Genomic DNA, 26,257 nt, shown 5'->3' on the forward strand with positions numbered 1-26,257 from the left:
CTGGTGGGCGCTGATCTAGAGGAATCGTACCGGGGAAAGGAAATTACTTACCCGTCCGGACCGTCATACTCATTGCCCCCCAGTTCCCACCCATGCCCTGACGCACATACACTCCCCATCCACACATGCAGGCCTCAGCCCCCCATGTACCTTCCATCCACACCACTCAAAACAGGCATTGCCCATGCAGCGTGCTCACAGTGTACTCACCTGTTTGTCTGAAGGCCCGTACAGTTGCGTGTACTGGGGAAGGACCCCATCCACTAGTTTCTCCAACTCCTCCGAAGTGAAGGCAGGGGCCCTGTCCCCAGACACATGAGCCATTGTCGCTTCCAGACACAGGTCGCAGCAGCTCTTGCAGTGTAGGTCCTCTCCTGTTGAAGGTCAAGTGAGTGAACAGACAGAAAATGGTGGTCACGTCCACGGCGGTGCGTACCGTCACCGCCGTCGTACATCGTCATTGGCTCCTGGGACCCATAGGGCCCAATGTTAACCAATGCAGAATAGCGCCGCCGTCTTCGACCGCCTACCGTGACAGTGTAGAACGCCAGCGCAGTTACCTCATATCCCCTTGTCCCACCTTACAGGTCAGGCAGCCGCCATTTCAGGAGGCCACATGGGATGGATGTTAATTGCGTCACACCTATCTAGGCTGTGAATATAGACAGAATCCGGCACATTGCGGATTAATAACATTTCTGCAAATAACAAATTGTGATACCTCAGTGTTGGATGACTCTCTGCTGGCTGTTCTCCTCCATAGGGCACGTCCGCTGGGGCAGGTGATGAGATGGCGGCATCCTCCGGTGTACAGACCCCTGGTGGACCTGTCGACAATGGAAGAGAGACACATCCTAGTCACATACAGACTTGATCGTGCAACAATCCAGGAACTGTGTGCCCAGTTGAAGCCAGACCTGATGTCAGCTATTCGCCATACCACAGGAATCCACCCTCTTGTGCAGGTCCTGTCTGTACTCCATTTCCTGGCCAGTGGGTCTTTTCAAACAACTGTGGCCATGGCATCAGGGATGTCCCAGCCAATGTTCTCTAACGTGTTGTCCAGAGTGTTGTCTGCCCTGCTGAAACACATGCGCAGCTACATCGTATTCCCTCAGGTGGAGGATTTGCCCACAGTGAAAGGTGACTTCTGTGCCCTGGGACATATCCCCAACATCAATGGTGCCATTGATGGTACACATGTGGCATTTGTACCACCCGCAGGAATGAACAGGTGTACAGAAACCGGAAGAGCTACCATTCTATGAATGTGCAGATGGTGTGTTTGGCAGACCAGTACATCTCCCATGTGAATGACAAGTATCCTGGCTCTGTGCATGATGCTTACATTTTGAAGAATAGCAGCATCCCTTATGTGATGGGGCAACTCCAGAGGCACAGTGTGTGGCTAATAGGTGAGGCCAAGGTCCCAATACAGTTGACATAGGTGTCTTGGTATGGGGCTGTCCATAAGGGTTAGTGTGTGTCTAACAGTTGTCCCTCAACATTTGCAGGTGACTGGTTACCCCAACCTGTCATGGGTACTGACCCCAGTGAGGAATCCCAGGACAAGGGCAGAGGAACGCTACAATGAGGCACATGGGCGAACTAGGAGGGTGATCGAACGCACCTTCGGCCTCCTGATGGCCAGATTCCGGTGCCTCCATCTGACAGGTGGCTCCCTATACTACTCACCGAAGAAGGTGTGCCAGATAATCATTGCCTGCTGTATGCTGCACAACCTGGCTTTGGGACACCAGGTGCCTTTTCTGCAGGAGGATGGGCCAGATGGTGGTCTTGTGGCAGCTGTGGAGCCTGTGGACAGTGAAGAAGAAGAGGCAGAAGAAGAGGATATCGACAACCGAAATCATCATGCAATACTTCCAGTGAGACACAGGTAAGAAGATGTCATTGCTTCCCACATCTCATACTATTGTTTGAGCTAGCATAAGTCTGTCCTTTTCATTTAGTGTATGGACCCTGACTTGTCACTTTGACTTTCCATTTCACAGATCTGGGTCCCACTTTGTGCCCTCCGCTATGTTTACTGCTGGCCTACAGCTGTGTTACATTGGTATGTGAACAAGTAAATTGACATTGCTATATTCCATAGTTATTGCAATTACACATTTGTTAAAGCACAGACTGACCCCAGATTGTTTTGTGATTGAAGTGTGTTTATTCCAAGCTAATAAGTGGAGGGGGTTGTAAAATGGGCTGGGGGGATGGTGGAGGAATGTCCATGGCAGAGTCCAGTCTATTTGTTTCACAGGTGCATTGTCCAAAGGGGCACAAGAAGTGGAGCAATGGGTTCCTGGGTTCCCTGTAGTGGTCAACACACTGCTGATTGATGTGTCCTGGGGACAGAGGGATGGGCTCGCTGGGTGGGTGCTGTGCTGGTGTTTCCTCAGGGGGAGGCTCTGTGGTGGCTTGTGATAGTGACAGGGGAACCGACTGTCCCAAGGTCCCAGATGGGCCGGGCTGGTCATCTTGAGCCAGGCGTGCAGAGCTGCTGTCATCACTGTGGGCCTCTTCTGTGGGGGGACTGGATATGTCTGGCACCTCCTGTCCGGTGACGTTGGGTAGGGGTCCTGTTGGGGTGTAAATGCAGAATTATTGTATCTGTGTGTGTCATTGTGTGCAATGGGTGAGTGACCCTCTACTCCAGTGCTTGCATTATTGGCTTGGTCCTTGTGTGATTGGTGATTTTGGGGCATGAGTTAGTCTATATAGTGGACATGCTTGGGTGATGGGTGTCCATGTATTGGTGTTACATACAGGGCTTGGTTTTGGGATGTGTGGTTAGTGTTGGTGGGGTATCTGTGGGCTGTTGGGGTGATGGGTTTGAGGGTAAAGGTGGGAGTATATGATAGCATGCAGGTGGGGTGGGGTGGATAAGGTCGTCAAGATTTGACTTATCAGAGTCCAGTCCTCCTGCTACTCCTGTGAGGCCCTCAGGATGCAGTATTGCCAAGACTTGCTCCTTCGAAGTTGTTAGTTGTGGGGGAGTAGGTGGGGGTCTACCGCCAGTCCTCTGTACAGCAATCTGGTGTCTGGATACCATGGAACACACCTTCCCCCGTGGGCTCGTTCCACCTCTTCCTGATGTCATGCCGTGTTCTTGGATGCTGTCCCACTGCGTTGACCCTGTCGACGATTCTGCACCATAGCTCCATCTTCCTTGCAATGGAAGTCTGCTGCACCTGTGATCAGAATAGCTGTGGGTCCACCCAGACGATTTCCTTCACCATGACCCTGAGCTCCTCCTCAGAGAACCTGGGGTGTCGTTGAGGTGCCATGATGTGGTGTGGGTGATGTGTGAGGTGGTGTCTGTTGTGATGTGTGAGGGGATGTGTTGGTGTGTGTTGTTTGAGGTGCATGGATGTTGTGTAAGTGATGTTGTTGTGTGTCTGTGGATGCTGGTGTTGTTTTAGGTAGTGTCTCTCTCTGGCCTGCTTTCAAATTTCTGGAAGTAAGGGTTTGTGGGTAATGTGGGTGTGTGTTTTATATTGGATTGGGTGTGTGGGTGTGGTGTGTGTATATGTATCAGGTGTGTTTATTTTGAATTGTCCAATGTGGTTGTGTTTTGTATATGTGTGTGTATTTTGAGCGCGGCGGTGTGTGCCGCCAATGGATTACAGCGGTTGAAAGACCGCTGCGTTGATTCATGGGTTGTGATACTGTGGCCGTATTCTTGTTGGCGTGATGGTGTCGGTTTTGTTTTCGCCAGTTTATCTCTGACCTTTGGTGTTGCAGACTTGTGTGGGTGTCTGTATTGTGGCGGATTCTGGGCTGTGGGTCGTAATACCTGTAGCGGAATTCCGCGGCCGCAGCGATATGTTGGCGGTCTTATGCACAGCGGTAAGCGGGATTTACTGCCAGGGTTGTAACAAGGGCCTTAATGTCTTGTTTTCTCCTTTCCTTTCTCAATCTGACTTTCTCACCGCACAAATGAATTAGAAGTAAAGTAGAGTGTTTGCCACACACATGCTCCAGAATTTTCTGTTGTTAGGAACCACAACCTCTTGCTTAGAAGCGTTTATCATATCTGTAGAATTAATGATTTCTGTAAAATTCTAAAAATACTTTTTTTTTTACTTTGTCATACACCTCTCTTGCATGGTCTTTTGCCTTTTCTAAATAGTTTCCAGGCGCTTTGCATTGCTTGCTCACAAATTTGTGTTTTTATATCTGTTTTGTTCCTCTTATTTGTATTTATTGTTCTTTCCTTAGCAGTAGTGTTCATTTTTCTAGCATACTTGATCAATGTCATTCCCATTTTCTTATGCATTCAGCAATGGTGTTGTTTATTGTGTTGTGTGTCGCTTTGTAGTCTCCTGCATTTTGCATTGTGATACTCCTGTGTTCCTGCTTGATACATTTCTGATTTGTTTTCTTTTATATTTTGCTCTTGTTCTCTTTTGCATTTTTGGTGTTTGTGTTCTAGTTATATTTTCATTGTGTTTACCTTTCTTATTAACTTATACCATCTTTTAATGTTTGCTATTTTTTGAATTGTCACTTTTACTTAGTGTTTGCTGTCTACTACAAATTCACTCTTCTTTTTGTGTTCACCCTCTCTTTAGTGTTTTCAGCATCTTTCATATTTTTGCTGTTTTTTGTGCTAGAACTCTTCTATGCTTTCACTTTATTTTGCGTTTTAACATTTGTTTTCACATTCATTGGCCTTGTTCTTTTAAGTTTTTGCTCTTTTATGTTCTTGATCTTTTTTGTATCCTTGCAGTTTTGTGTGTTTTAGCTCCAATTATGTGTTATTTTAGCATTCTTTACCTGACTATTGCATTTTTCATATTTATGCTATCTTGCTTTCTCATATTTTCTCGGTATCTTATGCATACTTATACTTTATGCATTCTGGATTTCTCATGAAAGTCACCGCCAAAATCTCAGGGGTAGCAGAAGTAACATCACATGACGTTGGCCTTCAGTCTCACTCGCACACACACCTGCTTTCATAAACACACATATTTACACCAGTGGTGGCAGGTAATTGTAGGAGGGAGGGATGCATTCATTCACGCACATACACACATCCATTCACAACACTCATTAACAAATATTTAAACATACATGCACGCACCAAACATTCATTAAAAACAACACACACACACTTACCTGCAGATCAGCTTCAGAGGTCCCAAGAGGGTTCGAACTGCTGTCTTCCCTCATTAGTTGACTTTAGGTCCAGGGCCGGCTTTAGGGCGGTGCGAGCGGTGCGGCCGTACCGGGTACTGACCTGAATTGGAGGGCGCTGACCTTAGGGGAGCGCTGTGTTTAGCAATGACTTACAAAACTTGTGATTTAAAAGCACCTGCTGAAAAGTTCCTTATGCGTCCAGCCTTCAGGAAACAATTAAATGTCAAGATACTTCTAGTGATTAATATTCCTGCTGGAGAGCAATATTGTCTAGCAGCAGCTTTGACTCACCATAAAGTAATGCAGAGAGTTAATACACCTGTGGCAGAGAACAGAACTATATTTTATGTGGATAGTTGAGTAGATTAGTAAAGCCATCCTTTACAAGCGCTTTAATACAAATGAATGTATGTGAAAGGGGGGCTATGGAGAGATGAGGGGCACATTTGCTGCGTGGTAATGAGTGAACCCAAGGAGGTGGTCATGGGGTGGGGCGCACCACAAAAGACTGTTGCACAGGGCTCCACCAGCCCTAAAGCCGGCCCTTCTTAGGTCAGTCAATGAGGGAAGGCAGCAGTCCCAACCTCATCACAGAGTGGGATTGGGTCAGTGCGACTGCTGAACCCCCCCACTCTGTGACGATGTGTCACTGATTGTCACTCTGCCCTGGGCACTTCAGGTCCTAAAACTGAAGTGCCCAGGTCGGAGTCAATGGGTGACACTATCCCTTGTCACTGAGGGGGAGGACCTTGAGGACCTTTGCTGAGCTGAGGAGGTCATGCCCACAGGAGCTGTGACCTCCTCATCCCAGCAAAGATCAGCTGAGGCAGCCTGGAGCCTGCGCAAATAGCGCATGTCTAGCTCCTGGCTGCCTCACTTGAAAATGAAGAGTCTCTCAGGCTGACCTTTGTTCAGCCTGACAGACACTCTTCTTGAGGGGCAGATGTGAAGGGGTCATGCCCCCTCAGCCCCAAAGCATGGGCCCTGGCTGATTCACACTTACAAACATGCTTTCCCTCACATAAATACATGCACACACGCAAGCAAGCACATAACTTACATTTAAAAGCATTTTTCATACTTAACCTTAGCTGCCAGGGAAATTCATATTCCACTTAAGTGTATTCTATATTTTATTACACTAATAGTGACTAACGTTTCATTATTCACTATTAGTGTAATAAAAAAAGTCCGAAAAAATAAAGAGTGAAGCCCTAACCGACGTCCATTAGGACAAGTCAGCTGCCACTGTGTTCCTGGCACAGATTTTGTCTCCTTCGAGGCCAGGGATAGCAAAGGCAATGCCAGGGTACGCAAGGGGAAAGCCAGGTGTGGCAGCTGCAACCCCTTGTGATCCCTAAATGACGTTCATGGGCTTTCTTATGAGGTCTTTTTTTTGCCTTCAAACTTTTCTGTGCTTTTTCAATTTCTCAAAGTTTTTCATGTTCCTGCTTTTCCTTTCACCTGGCTGGGTGGTACCATGGAAGGAAGACACTGCCATAAATGTATCATTCTATATTTTGTGTGACTTTTCCATGGCGTCAATTGTAATATGATATACATGTGGGAATGTCAATGACCTCATCATGATGATATGTGATAACATCAGCCTGGAAACTCAGTTTATTTCCTCCCTCCCTCATTTTCTTGCAATCTTCAGGGCAGATTTAAGAGCCCCTAGTGCCTCCTTACGCTACATTAGCATAATTTTATTAATGCTAATGTGGCCCAAGGAGGTCAAAATTGCAGTGCCAAATTTACAAAGTGATGCAATGCATCCATTGCGCCACTTTGTATCCCTGTGCGCTTCTTTATGTCTGCCCCATCCATAATGTATGCAAAGGGAGCGTTCCCCATTAGGGAATGACCAAAAAACGGCACAAAGAAATCTATAAGATTTCTTTGTGTCATTTATTTCAGTACTTTTATCGCTTGCTCAGAGCACAATGGGCCTCGATGGGCTTTGCAGGATTAGCGTCAACATTTTTTACGCTAATCCTGCAAAGCTCTGAATTAGCGTAATTTTTTTTTTGCTAGTTCCCTAACTGCTGCCATAGTGCGCCATATCTTAGAAACCGTGCACATGTGGTGGTGTTAGGGAGGTACTAAAGGGCACAAGAAAAGTGGCCCTGCACTGGGTGCAGAGCCACTTTTCTTAACTGTGGCTCTTTATGTTTTACTTGCCAAATCCTACCGTGCCTCTTAATCATTTGGTAAAACGGGAGCGAACCAAAGAAGGTGAAAAACTGAAAATCAGTGAACCATGAAGTCTGCAGACTACATAATTCAGAGTAAAATTCAAGCATACCCAGTGTACACTACTGCCTTCTGTAGTGAGAGTCAGGCTGCTCTGTCATGAAATGAGGGCTGGTGACAAGGAGGAGGCAACATGGATTCTTAATGGGAAATCGGTAAAGTGAAAGGGGCAACAATGGGAATAAGAAGCCCGAAAGAATGACAACGTAATGGGGCAGGGACTGTGTACTATTTTTACTTTGGAGTTCCTTTGATACCATTGATTAATGTTTTGGGACAAAAAGAAGCAAGACTAAGCAGGAAATGCAGGGCAAGAAGTAAGTGCTTTGCGTAGGACTCCTACAGAGACTTCAGACCATACAGAATGCCACAGCCAGACTTATCCTTGCCCTTTCCCAATGATCCCACATCACACTCCACCTCAGGCAACTCTACTGGCTCCCCGTACAGAAGAGATGCCATTTCAAGCTGCTGACCCATGCATACAAGTCTCTACACAACCAAGGACCTGCGTACATTAACCATCGCCTGAACTTCCACCAACTGTCAAGAATCAATCAATCAATCAATCAGGGATTTTTAGAGCGCGGCTAATCACCCGTGAGGGTCTCAAGGCACTGGGGGAGGCAAAGGGGGGGAGAAGAGAATCAGTCGAAGAGCCTGGTCTTGAGGTCCTTCCTGAACTGAGACAGGGTGGGAGATTACCTGAGGTGGATAGGGAGGGTGTTCCAGGTCTTGGCGGTGATGTGGGAAAAGGATCTTCCTCTGGCTGTGGTTTTCTGGATGCAGGGGACCTTGGCGAGGGCATGGTCGGCCAAGCGGATTTGTCTGGTGGGAATGTAGAAGGAGAGTCTGTGATTGAGGTAGGTTGGGCCGGCATCGTGTTGGGCCTTGTAGGTGTCGGTCAGGAGCTTAAAGATGATTCTCTTGTCGGTAGGCAGCCAGTGTAGGTCTCTTAGGAGGGCAGAGGTGTGGCTGTGTCATGGGGCGTTCTTGATGAGCCGGGCGGAGGCATTCTGGATGAGTTGTAGTCTTTTCAGGTCTTGGAAGTAGTTCCGGCATAGAGAGCATTACCATAGTCGAGGTGGCTTCTGACAAGGGCCTGGGTGACTGTCCTTCTGGTTTCAGTGGGGATCTATTTGTATTCTTTCGAAGCATGCGCAGGGTGTGGAAGCAACCCAATGAGACAGCGCTCACCTGTCAGTCCATTGAAAGCGATGAGTCTAAGATGATGCCAGGTTGTGGGCATGGTGGGTGGGAGCGTTTCGGAGGGTGGACGGCCACCAGGACTCGTTCCAGGTGGAGGGTGTGGAGCCGAGGATGAGGACTTCTGTTTTGTCCGAGTTCAGTTTGAAGCAATTATCTTTCAGCCAGGCAGCATCTGCTTTCATACCTTTGTGGAAATTGTTTTTGGCGGTGGTCGGGTTGTTGGTGAGGGAGACTATCGGATGGGTGTCGTCGGCGTAGGAGACGATGTTGAGCACGTGGCTTCTGATGATGGCGGCTAGTGGGGTCATGTAGAGGTTGAAGAGGGTGAGACTCAGCAAGGATCCCTGGGGGACGCCGCAGTTGATCCTACTTGATGACTACTCTCTGCCTCCCTTTCACTTGCCCATACTCCCCACATCTACTGAAGCAGAAGTGGAGGACGCTCCTTGTCTCACGTTGCAGCAAAAACCTGGAACAGCCTCCCCACGCACCTCCGGACCATCACCTCACTTCCGGAATTCCAAATGGCCCTCACAACTTGGCTGATCGAATAAGCCGCCTGGATCTGCAAGTGCTTGGATACTCTATCGGGTGATTAGCCGTGCTTTATAAATTCTGATGATAGGTGAAAAAGGAGAGTGTGGAGTGATTCATTCTCCATTTGTTCAATTAAAATAGGCACATGAGGGGAATTAGAGTACGGTTGGCAGAGATGCCCGCCAGGCATCACAATGTCTCCCATTTAGGGTTAAGCACAACCTATTCTTTGTACACCCTAAAAAATTATATTTCTGAACCCTTATATTCCGACAGTATGTTTCCTTTCTGTGAAAATGTTCAAGTGTGTTCTGAGCTCTGAACTCTTGCATGTAGTTCCGTCTAAAATCCAGGAGAGGAGGCTATTGGTACATGCACTGAATAATTAGAGCGGAGCTGCATGTTAATAAGTACGGCAAAAAAGACAGCATGCTGAGTCGAGATAGCGATACCTTTATGGGGTTAACTGAAGCATATTATTTAGGATATGGAACGTTCACAGAATTTCACAATAAATTATGTCACAGGAAACAAAAGTCCAACCCCATTATATGTCTTAGTTTTTTCGGGAATGTGTACATTTTCCAGTCTTTAAAAATCTCATACTCAGTGTTTTCATACATGCAGAATTCTGTGCTCCCACCGATACACCGATATGTCACTATGGCCCGTATTTATACTTTTTTAGCGCCGCATTTGCGCCGCTTTTTGACGCAAAAACGGCGCAAATTTACAAAATACAATTGTATTTTGCAAGTTTGCGCCGCTTTTGCGTCAAAAAGTGACGGAAATGCGGCGCTAAAAAAGTATAAATACGGGCTGTTTATATGTATAGGATTGTTTTTTGTGCTAATCTAGGCTTAGAGGAGATCGTTCTCTGCTGATCAGTGTGAGTGATCTTTTGACCATCTGTTCAGATGTAGGATAGGTTAACTCATCCTTTCATCCTTCCAGAGGCCAAAGAAATGACTGCCGGTTTACATTGAGTAATAACAATTACTTACGAGAATGTAGGAAGCGTTTATTATGGAGCACTGTAATCAAATGGCACGGTCGTTTGTTTCTTGAGGATACCGTCAAGATTGTGCCCCAGTGCCTTAATACGGCTCGAGGTGTGTGGGCGTGGAGTAGGACAGTGTACTGGAATGCACGTGTTTGGAGCACGCAATTGTGCCTTGTTCGCAATTACTTTGTTTTGTGATCTCTTCTGTACCGTACAAGGACCTTACCGTTCATCTTTGCTCAACAGTAGAAAGTATGTTTTTACTCTATGGCAACTATTGAGTAAAGTTTGTCTTGAAATGTCTTTATGGCTTTGGAAATAGAAACGATTTGTGGCTCACTCAGGCAAGGGAGGGTTACCAGTGTTTATGTACTTTTCTATCTAGTTTAGCAACTTCAAATGCCAATGCCAACATTTACTGCAAAGTCCTCTCATTGTCCGGACGTTTTGTAGAAAGCATTCTGTTTTTTCAAAAGTCTAATGTGGCATTAAGTCCTGTAGTCATATTTGAACTTGCATTATATGAGACTTCATAGCAGACGACAAAATAATTAAAATTAAATACATGTGATAAATAAAAATGTAAAATTCTAAAGCACACACAAAGCAATCTGATTTGCAATTGCACTTGTATGCATATTTAAGTACATATTTTTACTCTTATTTACTGAATATTTTACACAAAAATATTATACATCTATTCTCATTTCTAGTAGTGAAGAGTAGAAAAGTAGTTACAAGTCATAAAAGGCTGCTCATCAGGGAGTAATTCAATTCTTGACAGAGTTTTTTTTTTGCGAATTAGAGATAAAATTAGTGAAAGACAGACCTAGAGGCATGTTTACAAGTACCTTGCGCCTCCTTGCGCCACACTTGTATCTTTTGTTTTGTCATTTTTTTCACACTAATGTGGTGTTAAGGAGGCAATTTCCGCGCTCCATACAAACAAAGTGGCACAAGGCATGCATTGTGCCACTTTATAAACCCTTGCGCCATATTTTGCCTGTGCCAGGCATAATGTATGCAAAGGGGGCGTTCCCACACAGGGAGGCCCAGACAAATGGCACAGTAAAATTTACTAGATTTCACTGCCCCATTTTTGGCCTCATTGTTAACACCTGCTCAGGGTAGATGTTAAAATGACGCACCCATAATCTCCTACGGGCCTCCCTGTGCTTTGCTGGACTAGAGCCAACAGTTTTGGCGCTAGTGCAGCAAAGCGCCACAGTAGCACCAAACAGTTTGACACTATTGTGGTATTGTGCACCATGGTGCAGTGTATTGTAAATACTGTGCACCCATAGTGCCACTAGGGGGGTGCAAGAAAAGTGGTGCATCAATGCTGATGCGCCACTTTCTTTTAAATATTCCCCTTAATGTGTTGGTGACTGCACTTGCAGATTCTCTATATATTGTGGTGGGTTCTTTATAGCATGAAGTGGTCGTATGATAGGTTGCAAAAACTGGGCCAGTCAGTCGAAATACTGAGGCAGAAAGAAAGGTCCATGTCTCACTGACATCAGTGCAGGGGGAGCTCTTCTTGATAACCCTAAATCCACTTTTCAGGCTTTTGTCAATAGCTACTGGCACAAAAATGATTACCCAAACCCCAATTCATCCTAGAAAGCACAACACTTAAACACCAGTCAATAATTACATATAACACTGGGAAATACTGGATGTTTCCCGCACTCTCCCAAAAATCTATCTGCTCCTAGAATTGCATTCACTATCCACCAGTTCTCCATCTTCAAAGCCAAATCTCCATCTTCAAAGCCAAACATGAGGACTATATCAGGATCTTGTCTGATTATAACAGTGCGATAGAAGTGATGCTCACGGCCATTACTGACTGTTTAAAGCCTGTGCAAAATCTGGTCATCCAACACTTTTAAAAGATCCATCAATGTCAACCACTCCTTTGTCAGAATGAACACCATTTGCCACAACATATCCTCTCCAACGTGAACAACATTATAGTCAGCATCATGCGATGTTACATACACCAAGGTACAACTTCCATCCCCTCATAACAATGACTTAATTAGCATTCTAAAATCTCTAAAACAAACTTCTTATCAAGGCATCTTTGCTGCTTCCTCTTTCATTTAAATCTTCTTCCTGACTGTTGTAAGTCCTTACATGGACAAATCCTGAATGAGGGAATTACTAACTGAAATAAATTAGGAGTCTGCCAAGTGAGCACTCTGCCTGCACTCTACACTGAGCTACCCTATCAGTAGCTCTTCTCTGCACAATTAGTCCTTGTGAAGTAATATCATGGTTACCAGGGCCATGTTTCTTTGAATCACTGGTAGTCAGCAATAATTAAATGAAGTGAACCCTGATGTTGATATATGTAGGGCCCTCAGAGATGTTTCTCAACAGGCCCTTAGCCATGTATTCTACCCTCAACGGTGTATGTTATCCCTGTGGCGTGATCTCTTGGGTAGCATCATCATGGAGTCTTTATTCACTTGTGTCCTGTTCTCCAAGTGAATGTCTCCTCCTATCCGTAGGGCCGTTGTCTCAGTCAGAACAACATCCTCCAAAATTATCTATTCATACCTATAAAAAGGATAGGGATACGATTAAAAACAAGTGATGTTGTGAGGACAAGTGATGAATCCTACACATCTAACAATACAGTCAACATGTTTCAGCATATAATGGCCACCAAGGGTCCAGGGCTTTAATCGGGACCTGATATGAATAGATTGCTTGGGACTCTCAAATTATCACCATAAATTTGTGACTCTCATTCTTATGATGCAACAACATTTGAAGCACTAGTTTCGAACCTACAACAAAAACAAACAAGGAGGAAACACTATCAATATTATTCAATGATTACGTGGTTTCTAGTTGCATTATAATCCTCCTTGTAAATGCTGTGTGAGTACTACAATTGTGGTATACATCTGTGTATTAGAGAATGTATACATGGAGATTCCCATATTTTATAGGTAAATCTCAAATATCTACTTGATCAAGATAAAGTGCAAAATGTGATCACTAGGATTCTTGATAGAAAAAAGCCTTGTCAGAAGGAGGCTACACTAAAGGGGTATCATAATGAAGGACTAAAACCACATTAAACTGGAAAATCAGACAGAAGTTAACAGACATGGACAAGGCTGGAGCAAGATGAGATGGGAGCTGCTGTTGGCCTAACCATAAGGCACACAAATCCATGCGCCCCTCAGAATATTGGCACCTTGGTCTGGGCCCAGCCCACCCATGCTACATGGGCCCTGAATGCAAGAGTCTGGTCAAATACAATACTTATCTGTCCTTCGAGCTCCCTAGAGATGCCCTGGCCACAGGCTTCTCTCCTCAGGCTATGAAGGACCCTCGTAAAGTGCTTAGCTGCGATGTGGAGCTCCATAAAGGAGCCTGGCCACATACTATGCTCATTGATGTCAAGTTTCCTACAGATACCCTGGTCACAGACTGTGTTCAGCAATCTATTAAACTTCCTAGAGATGCTCTGGATATAGTGTTCAGTAGACTTTGGGGCTTCTTAGAACTGGCCTGCTCACAGACTGCTATTAGCACCCTGTAGCACTATATGCATATTCCCCAGCCACAGACTGCATTCATCATTGTATTAAGTGCCTAAGAGATACTGTGGTTACCTACCCCAACATGCCCCTGTGTTACCTCCTTCTATCCCAGGACCTGTCTCCCCTTGAACGTCTGCCTTCTGTGTCTACCCAGTGCTTGCATCCTTCCCACTCTGGCTCACCCATGGGGCCATGCTCGGCCAATATAAGAAGAGGAAACCTGGTGGCATAGTGGCCACTGCCCCAGGCCATCCCCACCTGGGATTGCCCATGAAAGGCGCTGTAGGCTGTGGTTGCTGCTGTTAAATTGACCTGACTGAACTGTGTGTCATTGGACTACTTGTGGCCCAGGTCAGTCCTGCTATGTGGAGTTTGCTACCCCTACCTGTGGCCCAAAGTTTGCTATGCTCCCATTTGCAACCATCGCGCTGTGCTGCTATTTGTCTATGTATTGCCCCTGAGTTGTACAATTCTGTGCTGCTGGCTGCTCCTTCCTGTGTCTTGTGGACACTGCGGTATGGGCTTCCGGCACCCAGTCTTACTCCTTCTTGCTGTCATCGTTGCTGGGTCTGGATAACTCATCCACATCTGTAGAGGTTGGCGAGACCTCTCTCCTGGAGTCTATGCAAGGACGAGACTCGGCACACTAGACTTCCCCCGCAATTTTTCCCCACCATGTCCCCGCGCCACCATGCTCTTTACAGGGGCTGCCGTTCTGGCTGCAAGGCAAGCCCCTGGCGTCGAATAGATTGGGGGAGGGGCATTTTGGTCTCATTATCATTCACTTTGCTGTTCCCTGGTTTTCATGCTTTTGTGCTCCCCTGTGATCCTACATGGTTTTGCTATGCCATTTCAATGAGGTTCCTGCTTACCCAATATTTGCCCTGTCGGGCCACAAGTCACTGTGCTTTCATGAGGAGCTCCTCCAGATTGTCGTCCAGCTCTGGTTCTGTGTTGCGCTTGCCCTCATTTGCTTCTTCGCTGTTGTAGGGACCCTGATGTCTTCCCTGGCGTGGGCAGGGCATTTCCTTTCCCTACCCTGCCTTACCAGATTCTCATCCTGTTCTATCCTGGTGGGAATGGTTCATGAGACCTCTGTATCTGCTCCCATGGCTTGGTTCACGGATGCCGTAGCCCCTGATTGGTCTCTCAGCTCTTGCATAGTTTATCAGCTCTTTTGTTTTATTCACCTGTCACCAAACTACAAATACACCCCCTCTCTGCCTTGTCTGTGCCTCAACAGCAGGCTTGCGGGGTAGCTGCTTCCATGTGGTTGTTTTCTTGCCCCTGAACGCCTCACAGTGACTCCAGACTCAATACAACTGCTATGCAGAGGCAGGTCCTGACCCAAAAGCAGAGATGTGGCCTATGACACACCCAGACTTGAACCCTCAACCTTCAGAGTGAGGGCTGAGATCTTAACTGCTAGGCTACAGGTGACTCCCCTCATTGTGCGTGGTGCAGCCGGCTCCCCCCTTGAGTCGCGTTTGCTGCATTCACTCTCCAGGTCCACTGCATTCTCTCACATCTGCTCAGACTTGGGCAGGGCTACTTCCTAGATACGCCTCCTCCGCCGGGACCCAGTTCCTGCGATTGCCGCCTCATCTCTTGCAGATGTTGCCGTGAATGCCGCTGTCATCCGGACCATGGTCCAGTAGCTCCACTGGGCAAACTCCTCTGTCCCTTGACAGGGAAATGCGACACTCCTCTCTTTGAAGTTGTGATGGCATCCTGCACTCACCTTTTAGTCCCCCTGGCCAGCCCTCCAATTGATGGCTTGGTAGGATGCTGGCCAATCACCATGCCTGATTTTTGGGGGCTTACAGCTTTCCGGGATTGTTGGTCCTGCTCTTGGGAGGCATAGGTCACAGGCCCCCAAATGGTCCACTCTGCCGACCGTCCCACGATAAAAGTCACTATTCCCATTGAGCCAACCAGGGTTCAGTTCCTTTTCTCCCTGGTTACGTAGTGACAAACATGGGGGGTCATTACAACATTGGCGGTAAATGCCGCTTACCGCCGTGCAGAAGTCCGCCAACACACCGCCGCGGTAGCAGAATTCCGCCACAACTATTACGACCCACAGCTCAGAATCCGCCAAAATCCAGACACCCACACAAGTCCGCCACACCAAAGGTCAGTGACAAACTGGCGATAACAAAACCTCCACCGTCACGCCAACAGGAATACGCCCACATTATCACAACCCACGAATCCACACGGCGGTCTTTCAACGGCAGTATTCCATTGGCGGTACACACTGACGCGCTCAAAATACACACACATTTACAAAACACTACCACATTGGACAATTCCAAATACACACACCTGATACACAGACACACACCACTCCCACACACTCAATACAATATAAAACACACACCCACATCACCCACAAACCCTTACGACCAGAAATTTAGACGAAGGCCAGAGAGACAGCACAGCAAATACAACCCCACCATACAGAGACACACAACACCATCACACATACACATCCACGCACAAAACACCACACACCCCTAAACATCACCCCACACATCACAACACACACCACCTCACACATCACCCACACCACCCCATGACACCGCAAAGACACCCCAGGTTTTCTGAGGAGGAGCTCCAGGTCATGGTGGAGGAAATCATCCGGGTAGAGCCGCAGCTATTCGGATCACAGGTGCAGCACACCACCATAGCTAGGAAGATGGAGCTATGGCGCAGAATCATGGACAGGGTCAACGCAGAATCATGGACAGGGTCAGCGCAGTGGGACAGCACCCAAGAACTATGGATGACATCAGGAAGAGGTGGAACGACCTACGGGGGAAGGTACGTTCCGTGGTCTCAAGACACCACATCGCGGTTCAGAGGATTGGCGGCGGACCCCCACCTCCTACCCCACAACTAACAACATGGGAGGAGCAGGTCTTGGCTATACTGCATCCTGAGGGCCTCGCAGGAGTAGCTGGAGGAATGGACTCTGGTAAGTCAAATCTTCACTACTTCATCCCCCACCCTACCTGCATGCTATCGCATACTCCCACCCTCGCCCTCACCCCAGTCACTCCAACTCCTCACATATGTCCCTCTATCACAACCCACCCATCCCAACACAAAGCCCTGCATGCAACAACAAAGCATGGACATCCATCACCAATGCATGATCACTGCACATACGCACACACACCCCTACACAATTATCACACAAGGTCCTACACAAGAATGCAAGCACTGGGGTACAGGGTCACCCACCCATTGCACACCATGGCACACACAGAGGCAATAATCATGCCTTTACACCCCTGCAGGACCCCTACCCAATGTCACGGGACAGGAGGTTCCAGACATGTCCACTCCACCCACAGAAGAGGCCCACAGTGATGACAGCAGCTCTGTCTAACTGGATCTAGATGACCAGCCCGGCCCATCTGGGACCTCGGGACAGTCGGTTCCCCTCACACTGGCACAAGCCACAACAGAGCCTCCCCCCTCTGGAAACGCCAGCACCCACCCAGCGGGCCCACAGAAGAGGCCCACAGTGATGACAGCAGCTCTGTCCAACTGGATCTAGATGACCAGCCCGGCCCATCTGTGACCTCGGGATAGTCGGTTCCCTTAACACAAGCACAAGCCACCATAGAGCCTCCCCCTCTGGAAACACCAGCACAGCACCCACCCAGCGGGCCCATTCCTCTGTCCCCAGGACACGTCAAGCAGCAGTGTGTCCACCACTACAGGGAACCCAGGCTAACCCACCACGCCAACAACAGCAGGGACCTGGGGGCAGTGGGCACACGGTTCAGGGGACAGAGGCCCAGGAACACAGGGGAACTGGGAGGGCTGCTGTGCGGCAGGGGGAGGACAGGCCCAGGGAACCCACTCTCCACGAAGCCCTCTCCAACATCATGGGAGCCTACCACCATTCCCAGGAGACGATGGCAATGGTACTGGCCAAGTTTCAGGAGACCCAGAAGCAGCAGGAGGAACAGTATTTGGGGTTCAGGGAGGAACTCAAAGCCATCAATTCCACCCTGGGCACCATTGTAGGGGTGCTGAAGGAAATAGTGAACACCAGGAGGGACACTGTGGCACAACAAGAGCCCCTGACACTAGTCTGGACGATGAACTGCCCACCACCTCTGCCGGCGCTAGCGGACAGGAGCCACTGCCACAGGACCATGACACCAGCACCCCACTACCTGCAGATGGAGAACCACCCCACAAGCAGTCCCTGAGATCCAGGACAAGGACAGAGAACAATGCCAAGACCCCCGCCAAGAAATGAGACCACCCTGATTGCTTTCCTTCTGTCCCACTTTGTCACCCTGACCATCCATCAACTGCACCAGATCCACTTCCTATGCCCCTTTGGACAATGCACCTGTGAGACTAATAGACTGGACTCTGCCATGGACATTCCTCCACCATCACCCCTGACCATTTTACAACCCCCTCCACTATTTTGCACTTAAATAAACACCCTTAAATCAGAAAACTATCTGGAGTCAGTCTGTGCTTTCGAAAATGTGTATTTGCAATAATTGAGGAAAAATGATGTATCCATTGTATTGTCAACATACCTATGTCACACAGCTCTAGTCCATGAGGAAAGAAAGCAGATGTCACACAGTGGGACCCACATCTGTGAAATCAAAAGGAAAAGTGACAACTCAGGTTCCATACACTGGGTGAAAGTGACAGACATATGAGAGGTAGAACAAATGTATCAGATGTAGCAGGCAGTGATGTCTTCTTACCTGTGTCTCACTGGAAGTATTGAGGAAGCACCGTGTTTCTGTTGTCAATATCCTCTTCTTCTGCTTCCTTGTATTCACTATTCACAGGCTCCACAGCTGCCACAAGACCTCCATCTGGACCATCCTCCTGCAGAAAAGGCACCTGTTGTAGCAAAGCCAAGTTGTGAAGCATACAGCAGGCCATGATGATCTAGCACACCTTCTTTGGTGAGTAGAATAGGGAACCAACTGTCACATAGAGGCACCTGAACCTGGCCTTCAGGAGGCCGAAGGTCCTCTCTATAACCCTCCTAGTTCACCCATGTGCCTTATTGTAGCGTTCCTCTGCCCTTGTCCTGGGATTTCCCGCTGGGGTCAATAGCCATGACAGGTTGGGGTAGCCAGAGTCACCTGCAAATATCGAGGGACAACTGTTAGACACACACTAACCCTTAGGGACAACCCCAGACCCAGACAACTATTCACACTGTATAGGGTCCATGAGCTCACCTAATAGCCACACACTCTGCCTCTGGAGTTGCCCCATCACATAAGGGATGCTGCTATTCCTCAGAATGTAAGCGTCATGCACTGAGCCAGGAAACGTGGCGTTCACGTGGGAGATGTACCGGTCGGACAAACACACCATCTGCACATTCATAGAATGGTAACTCTTCCGGTTTCTGTACACCTGTTCACTCCTGCGGGAGGGGGACCAAGGCCACATGTGTCCCATCAATGGCACCTATGATGTTGGGGATGTGTCCCAGGGCATAGAAGTCACCTTTCACTTTTGGCAAATCCTCCACCTGAAGGAAAACAATGTAGCTGTGCATGTGTTTCAGCAGGGCAGTCAACACTCTGGACAGCACGTTGGAAAACTTAGGCTGGGACATCCCTGATGCTATGGCCACTGTTGTCTGAAAAGACCCACTTGCCAGGAAATGGAGTACTGACAGCACCTGCACTAGGGGGGGTATCCCTGTGGGATGGCGGATAGCTGACATCAGTTCCGGCTCCAACTGGGCACACAGTTCCAGGATAGTGGCACGGTCCAGTCTGTAGGTGACAATTACATGTCGCTCTTCCATTTTCGACAGGTCCACCAGCGGACTGTACACCGGAGGATGCCACCATCTCATCACCTGCCCCAGCGGAAGTGCTCTATGAAGAACAGCGAGCAGAGCGTCAGCCAACACTGAGGTACGAAAACACTACTTTATTGCACACATTTTCAATCCGCTATGTCCCTGTCATAATGTGTATGCAAGGCCTAGATATGTGTGACACATTTAAAACTAATGCCATGTGGCCCCCTGAAATGGCGGCTACCTGACCTGTAATGTGGGACAAGGGGATATGAGGTAACTGCGCTGGCGTTGTACACCGTCGCGGTAGGCGGTCGAAGACCGCAGCGCAATCCTGCATTGGTTAACTTTGGACCCTATGGGTCTCAGGAGCCAATGACGATGTACGCCGGCAGTGACGGTATACACCGCCGTGGACGTGACCGCCATCTTCCATCTGTTCACTCACTTGATACCTGATCTTCAACAGGAGAGGACCTACACTGCAAGTGCTGTTGTGACCTCAGTCTGGAAGAGACAATGGCTCATGTGTCTGGGGAAAGGGCCCCTGCCTTCAGCACGAAGGAGTTGGAGAAACTGGTGGATGGGGTCCTCCCCCAGTACACACTACTCTATGGTCCTCCAGACAAACAGGTAAGTACACTGTGAGCATGCTGTATGGGCAATGCCTGTGTGAAGTGGTGTGGAAGGAAGATGGGGGAGAGAATGAGGCGTGCATGAAACGACAGTGAGTGCATGTGCGTCATGGCAAGGGTAGGAACGCGGGCCAATGACTGTGACGGTCTGGACGATTATATCTTCTCCTTTCCCCTGTGCTATTCCTGTAGGTCAGCACCCACCAGAAGAAGGATATTTGGCGTGCCATCGCAAAGGAAGTCCGGACCGTGGGGGTCCACCACAGACGGAGAACCCACTGATGGAAAAGATGGGAGGACATTCGCCGCTGGAGCAAGAAGATGGCGGAGGCCCAGCTGGGGATGGCCTCCCAACGTGGGAGGGGTGCCCGTTGCACCATGACCCACCTGATGTTCTGGATCCTGGCGGTGGCGTATCCGGAGTTGGATGGACGCTTGAGAGCATCACAGCAGCCACAAGGGGATGAGTACACTCTCAGTCTGCTGATTCAGCGCACATTACGAGGTGTCTGGGTGGGCGAGGTGAGCAGTGGGTTCCCCTAGGCCAGGGCGAGTTTAGTTGGCAAGGTCCTTTCGTAAGGAAGGCCATGTGGCACCCCACCAGTGTTCAGAGGCAACTACACCTAGTCAGACTCATGTGACTTCCATGTGTGCATCAATCGGGCATAGGCCTTGTACCCCATGTCCCTGTGATGAATTAGTGAACTCTAAGTGCACAGCGTAGTGCAGAATTCTTCTGTGTCTGTAGTGTCCGCCAACGGTAGCGGTATTGCATGCACTCAACATGTCTTTCTTCTGTCTCCCCGCCCCCTTTTTTTGGTCTCTCTGTTCTTGTGTGCAATAGCATCAGCAGGCGGAGGAGCAGTGGCACCGGAGCAGGAGGGAGCTGCATCCCACATGGCCCTGGAGGGCGACACAACAGAGTCTGAAGCCACCAGTGGGACAGAGGGCGAGGGGAGCTCCACGGCGGGGACAGGAGTTGAGACCAGCGGCAAGGACTCCTCCTCTGATGGGAGCTCTCTTGCTGTGGCGGCCCCTCTGTGCCCCGCGCATCAACACGTACAGCCGCCACCCCCCCTACCAGCACCGCCTTCCCAGCAGCCCCTCAGTGTGTGCCCCGTGCCCGCTCACCCAGGAGGGTGGGCATCTCCTTCGCCCCAGGCACCTCAGCCCCTGCCCCTGTCAGCCCTACTGCCCTCAGTGAGGAGGCCATTGACCTCCTCAGATCCCTCACTGTTGGGCAGTCTACCATTCTGAATGCCATCCAAGGTGTAGAGAGGCAGTTGCAACAGACAAATGCATACCTGGAGGGCATTCATTCTGGTCAGACAGCCCAACAGCGAGCATTTCAGACTGTGGCCTCAGCACTGGTGGCAGCCATTGTCCCTGTGTCCAGCCTCTCCCCTCCAACTTCCTCCACCCAAACCCAAACCCCTGTACCTCAGCCTATCCCAAGCACACCATCAGACCAGCATGCACACACCTCAACACACAAAGGAAGCTCTGGCAAACATAAGCATCGCACATCCCACAGGCACTCACACAAGCATCATACCCAAGCAGACATACCAACAGCCACTGCCTCCACTGTGTCCCCCTCCTCCTCGTCTCCCTCCTCCCTCCCTGTCACATCTCCACTCACACCTGCATGCACTACATCTTCATCCAGTACGTCCATCACCAGCACACCCATCACCACACACCGCTCACGTGCACTCACCACCCCCACTACCATTCACACATCCCCTGTGTCCTCTCCCAGTGTGTCTGTGAGCCCACCTCCCAAGGTACACAAACGCAGTCACACACCCACCCAACAGCCATCCACCTCACGACAGCCTCAAGCCCATGCACCGTCACCCAAAGTCAGCAAACGTACACCTCCTACAACCACTACCTCTTTCTCCACTCCCAAACCCCCTCCATCTTCCCGTCCCAGTGTGTCTAAAAAACTTTTCCTGTCCAACCTTGACCTCTTCCCCTCACCTCCTCCACCCCTTCAGTCCCCTAGGGCACGCCTTTCCAGGTCCCATCCCAGCACCTCAGCCACCACATCTGCGGGAACAATGGTGCCAGCAATAACCAGATTCTGGAGTGCGCCAAGCAGCAGGAAAGCCAGTATGCCAAGGAGCCAGACCACGGACAGTCCCCCACCTCAGAAGCATAAGAAGTTGGCCACTGCCCAGAGGGAGAAGGGTAAAACACCTGTCACCAAGGGCCCTCCCAGGACTACAGTTGGGAGTGGGAAGAAAGCTGTGCCACCAACCAAGGTGGAGAAGGGGCACAGAAGGAAAGGGAAGTCGCCGCCAACCTGCACGGCGGACAAGACCGCTACTGGACACCGCCGCCAGCAGCACCGCTGCCCAGGACACCACTGCCAGCAGCACCGCTGCCAAGGACACCGCTGCACCCAGCGCCGCTGCCCAGGACACCGCTGCCACCAGCACCGCTGCCCAGGACTCTGCCGTCAGCAGCACCGCTGCCAAGGGCACCGCTGCCCAGGACACCACCGCCAGCAGCACCGCTGCCCAGGACACCGCCGCCAGCAGCACGCTCACTGAGCCACCCACCAGCACCGCAAGCCAATGAGCGCCGCAAGCACCGCCGCTACTGAGGCCGCCACGAGCAGGATGAAGCACTCTGGGCACAAAGCCCCCTCCAGAACCAGTGGAGTATCACAGCCACTACCTAAGTCCTTGGCAGGATGAAGCACTCTGGGCACAAAGCCCCCTCCAGAACCAGAGGAGAAAGGCATCCACTACCTCAGTCCTTGGCAGGATAAAGCACTCTGGGCACAAAGCCCCCTCCAGAACCAGTGGAGACTGTTATCCACTTGATAGACTGTGACTTTGCACTACCCAGGATAAAGCAGTGGGCAAACCACCCACTGGAGAGACTTGAGAGACTGTGGCTTTGCACTCCCCAGGATAAAGCAGTGGGCAAACCACCCACCGGAGAGACTTGAGAGACTGTGGCTTTGCACTCCCCAGGATAAAGCAGTGGGCAAACCACCCACCGGAGAGACTTGAGAGACTGTGGCATTGCACTCCCCAGGATAAAGCAGTGGGCAAACCACCCACTGGAGAGACTTGAGAGACTGTGGCTTTGCACTCCCCAGGGTAAAGCAGTGGGCAGACCACCCACTTGAGAGACTTGAGAGACTGTGGCTTTGCACTCCCTAGGATACAGCAGTGGGCAACCCACCCTCTGGAGAGACTTGAGAGACTGTGGCTTTGCATTCCCCAAGATAAAGCAGTAGGCAAATCACCCACTTGAGAGACTTGAAAGACTGTAACTTAAGAACTCCACGTAAGAAAAGGATGTCTTTGACAAAAGCAGTAACCCACTGACCTAGCCATATGAAAAACACAGGTCAGTAATCTTCATTGTGTACATTCTTTGCACAAGGCATATTAACCCTCTGCACTACTTTATGATGAGAAAAAACTGTCACTTGACAAAACTATGAGCTCTCTCCAGCAGGAACATTAATCACCAGAATTAAATTGGCATCTCTATTGTGGTCTGAAAACTGCTGGATACACAAGGAAATCTGCAGCATATATTTGCCATTAGCGATTCCTAGTGTCGCGTAGGCTCTCATTATTCTAATGAGACTACTGGATTTTGAGCAGTAGAATCGTCCATGGTGTGGGAGACTGAAGGGGTCATTCCGACCCCGGCGGGCAGCGGGCGCCGCCCGCCGGGCGGAGACCGCCAAAAGACCGTACCGCGGTCAAATGACCGCGGCGGTCATTTCGACTTTCCCGCTGGGCAGGCGGGCGACCGCCAAAAGGCCACCCGCCCGCCCAGCGGGAAAGCCCCAGCAACGATGAAGCCGGCTTCGAATGGAGCCGGCGGAGTTGCTGGTGTGCGACGGGTGCAGTGGCACCCGTCGCGATTCTGAAAATCATTATGGGGCCCTGTTAGGGGGCCCCTGCACTGCCCATGCCTGTGGCATGGGTGGTGCAGGGGCCCCCAGGGGCCCCCACGACACCCGTTCCCGCCATCCTGTTTCTGGCGGTGAAAACCGCCAGAAACAGGATGGCGGGAAGGGGGTCGGAATCCCCATGGCGGCGCTGCTTGCAGCGCTGCCGTGGAGGATTCTTTGGGGCAGCGGGAAACCGGCGGGAAACCGCTGGTTTCCCTTTTCTGACCGCGGCCTTACTGCCGCGGTCAGAATTGCCCCTGAAGCACCGCCAGCCTGTTGGCGGTGCTTCCTCCGTCCCCGGCCCTGGCGGTCCATGACCGCCAGGGTCGGAATGACCCCCTGAGTCTAACCCACTGCGGGTGACACCTGTCGCTCTAAATCCGGGTTTTGCTCCAGCTAACTAGCAGTGCCTCATCTCTACCAGAGGATAGTGATAATTGGGCAGCCGAGCGCATGGCATACTAGGCTTCTCAGGGAAGTCGTGGTCATTCAGGTCGCTTGCGGTTCTCTCATTTACAATTCAGTCTCATATATAAACGACAAACAGAGGCAGTACATGTTTCAATAATGAGTTTAATAAAACGACTGCATCTTAGATAGCAAAGCGTGAGCTGCAATAACCAGGACAACACAACATGACAGTATTAGAATAGTGGCGAGAAGAGTGAAGCATAAAAACAACGCTCTCATATTGTCACCATAATCGATGGACTATTTCCTATCTAAGTTATAATTCGAGCACAGCATGTTAAGCTCTAATTCTGCCTTTCAGGTCCCCCCGGGAAGATATCAACCCTCAATCCTGAGCAAAGGCCTGTGGTCTGCGTTAGCATCTGTAGCGAAGCATTCAGCAATCGGCATACAGTCGTGGTTCCCTGGCTGGAATCTCCCTCTAACGTGTAATGGGACAAGAAAGTGTTTTTATAATAACACAGCTGATGTCCCGAGAAAATGTCCCTACGTAAGGATGTGTATTTTCTATGAATGTTGGAGACTAAACTTATACCACGCTCACCGGCAATGTACCGAACTGCAGCCTTGAACGAAGCACAGACTGATCAAGAAATTCTTGTTTGAGAACAGAGTGCTGGGCTAGGCAAAAACAGTAAGATAGAAGATAAAAAAACAAGACCGTATAAATGGTTATTGTAAAAATAACAATGCGAAGCCGAATAAAATATATCTAGGTTAAAGTGCACAGCGCCTAGTGTGTTAAAATAACGTGGATGGAGCTATGACTAAAATGGCTACACAACACTAGCACAACACCCCAGCTCAGCATCCAGGTGTGGCTGCACAGGTGTCATCAGTGAGACCACTGTAAAGGCCGCCCTGTACAGCACTCTTAGTACATGTCCGCCTTTCATTTGGCCACTAAATTTGACTTACCAACTTAGAGTGAGTGCTAGGAAAATAATGCCAGCTGCCTTGGGCTGCTGCTGTATCTCCTGCAGTCTGTGGACTCACACTCACTGGTGTGCTGCTGAGACAGTCACTGATGTACTGAAGACATAAGTGAGTTGTTGGTCCAGTCAGGAGAAGACCGGCACAGATGATGCTCCTCTCTGTGCAGTGTACAACTGCTGCAGAAACTGCAGACTGGTGAGAGCTCATGGTATGGTAACCTTCCTACAGAGGCTTCTCATGTGACTTTTAAAGATACCATTGTCAGTGCTTGCTGCTGCCACTGAAAAGATCAGTGACTGACAGCACTATGGTAGGGTGGTGCCAGTTGCCAGAAAAACACCAAGCAGCAAGACGTCACCCCCCAGATTCATGTAAGGGCACTGCCAGTGACAATATTAACTCTGGATAGGATGTGCAGGCAGGCCATGTGACATTTATGGCCTACGAAGTGGCTGCAATGCAGTTCCAACATGAATCAATGGAGTCAGCTGAGCCCAGGGCCTGCAGAATGCAGTATTGAGAGTAGTTGCAGGCAGCACTGTTTAAATAATTGATATACTCAAATTAATACATAAGCTTTAGTACAGTGGTTCCCAACCTTTTGTCTCCTGAGGACCCCACTGAATCACTACTGGAAGCCGGGGACCCCCAAGCAATTTTTACAATTTAAATTTCAAACATTAAAACAGTAATTCACAAAGAAGTACACACCATACAAATACTCAAATTACTAGA

The sequence above is a fragment of the Pleurodeles waltl genome, chromosome 9 (genome assembly GCF_031143425.1).
Source record: "Pleurodeles waltl isolate 20211129_DDA chromosome 9, aPleWal1.hap1.20221129, whole genome shotgun sequence".
Taxonomy (NCBI): domain Eukaryota; kingdom Metazoa; phylum Chordata; class Amphibia; order Caudata; family Salamandridae; genus Pleurodeles; species Pleurodeles waltl.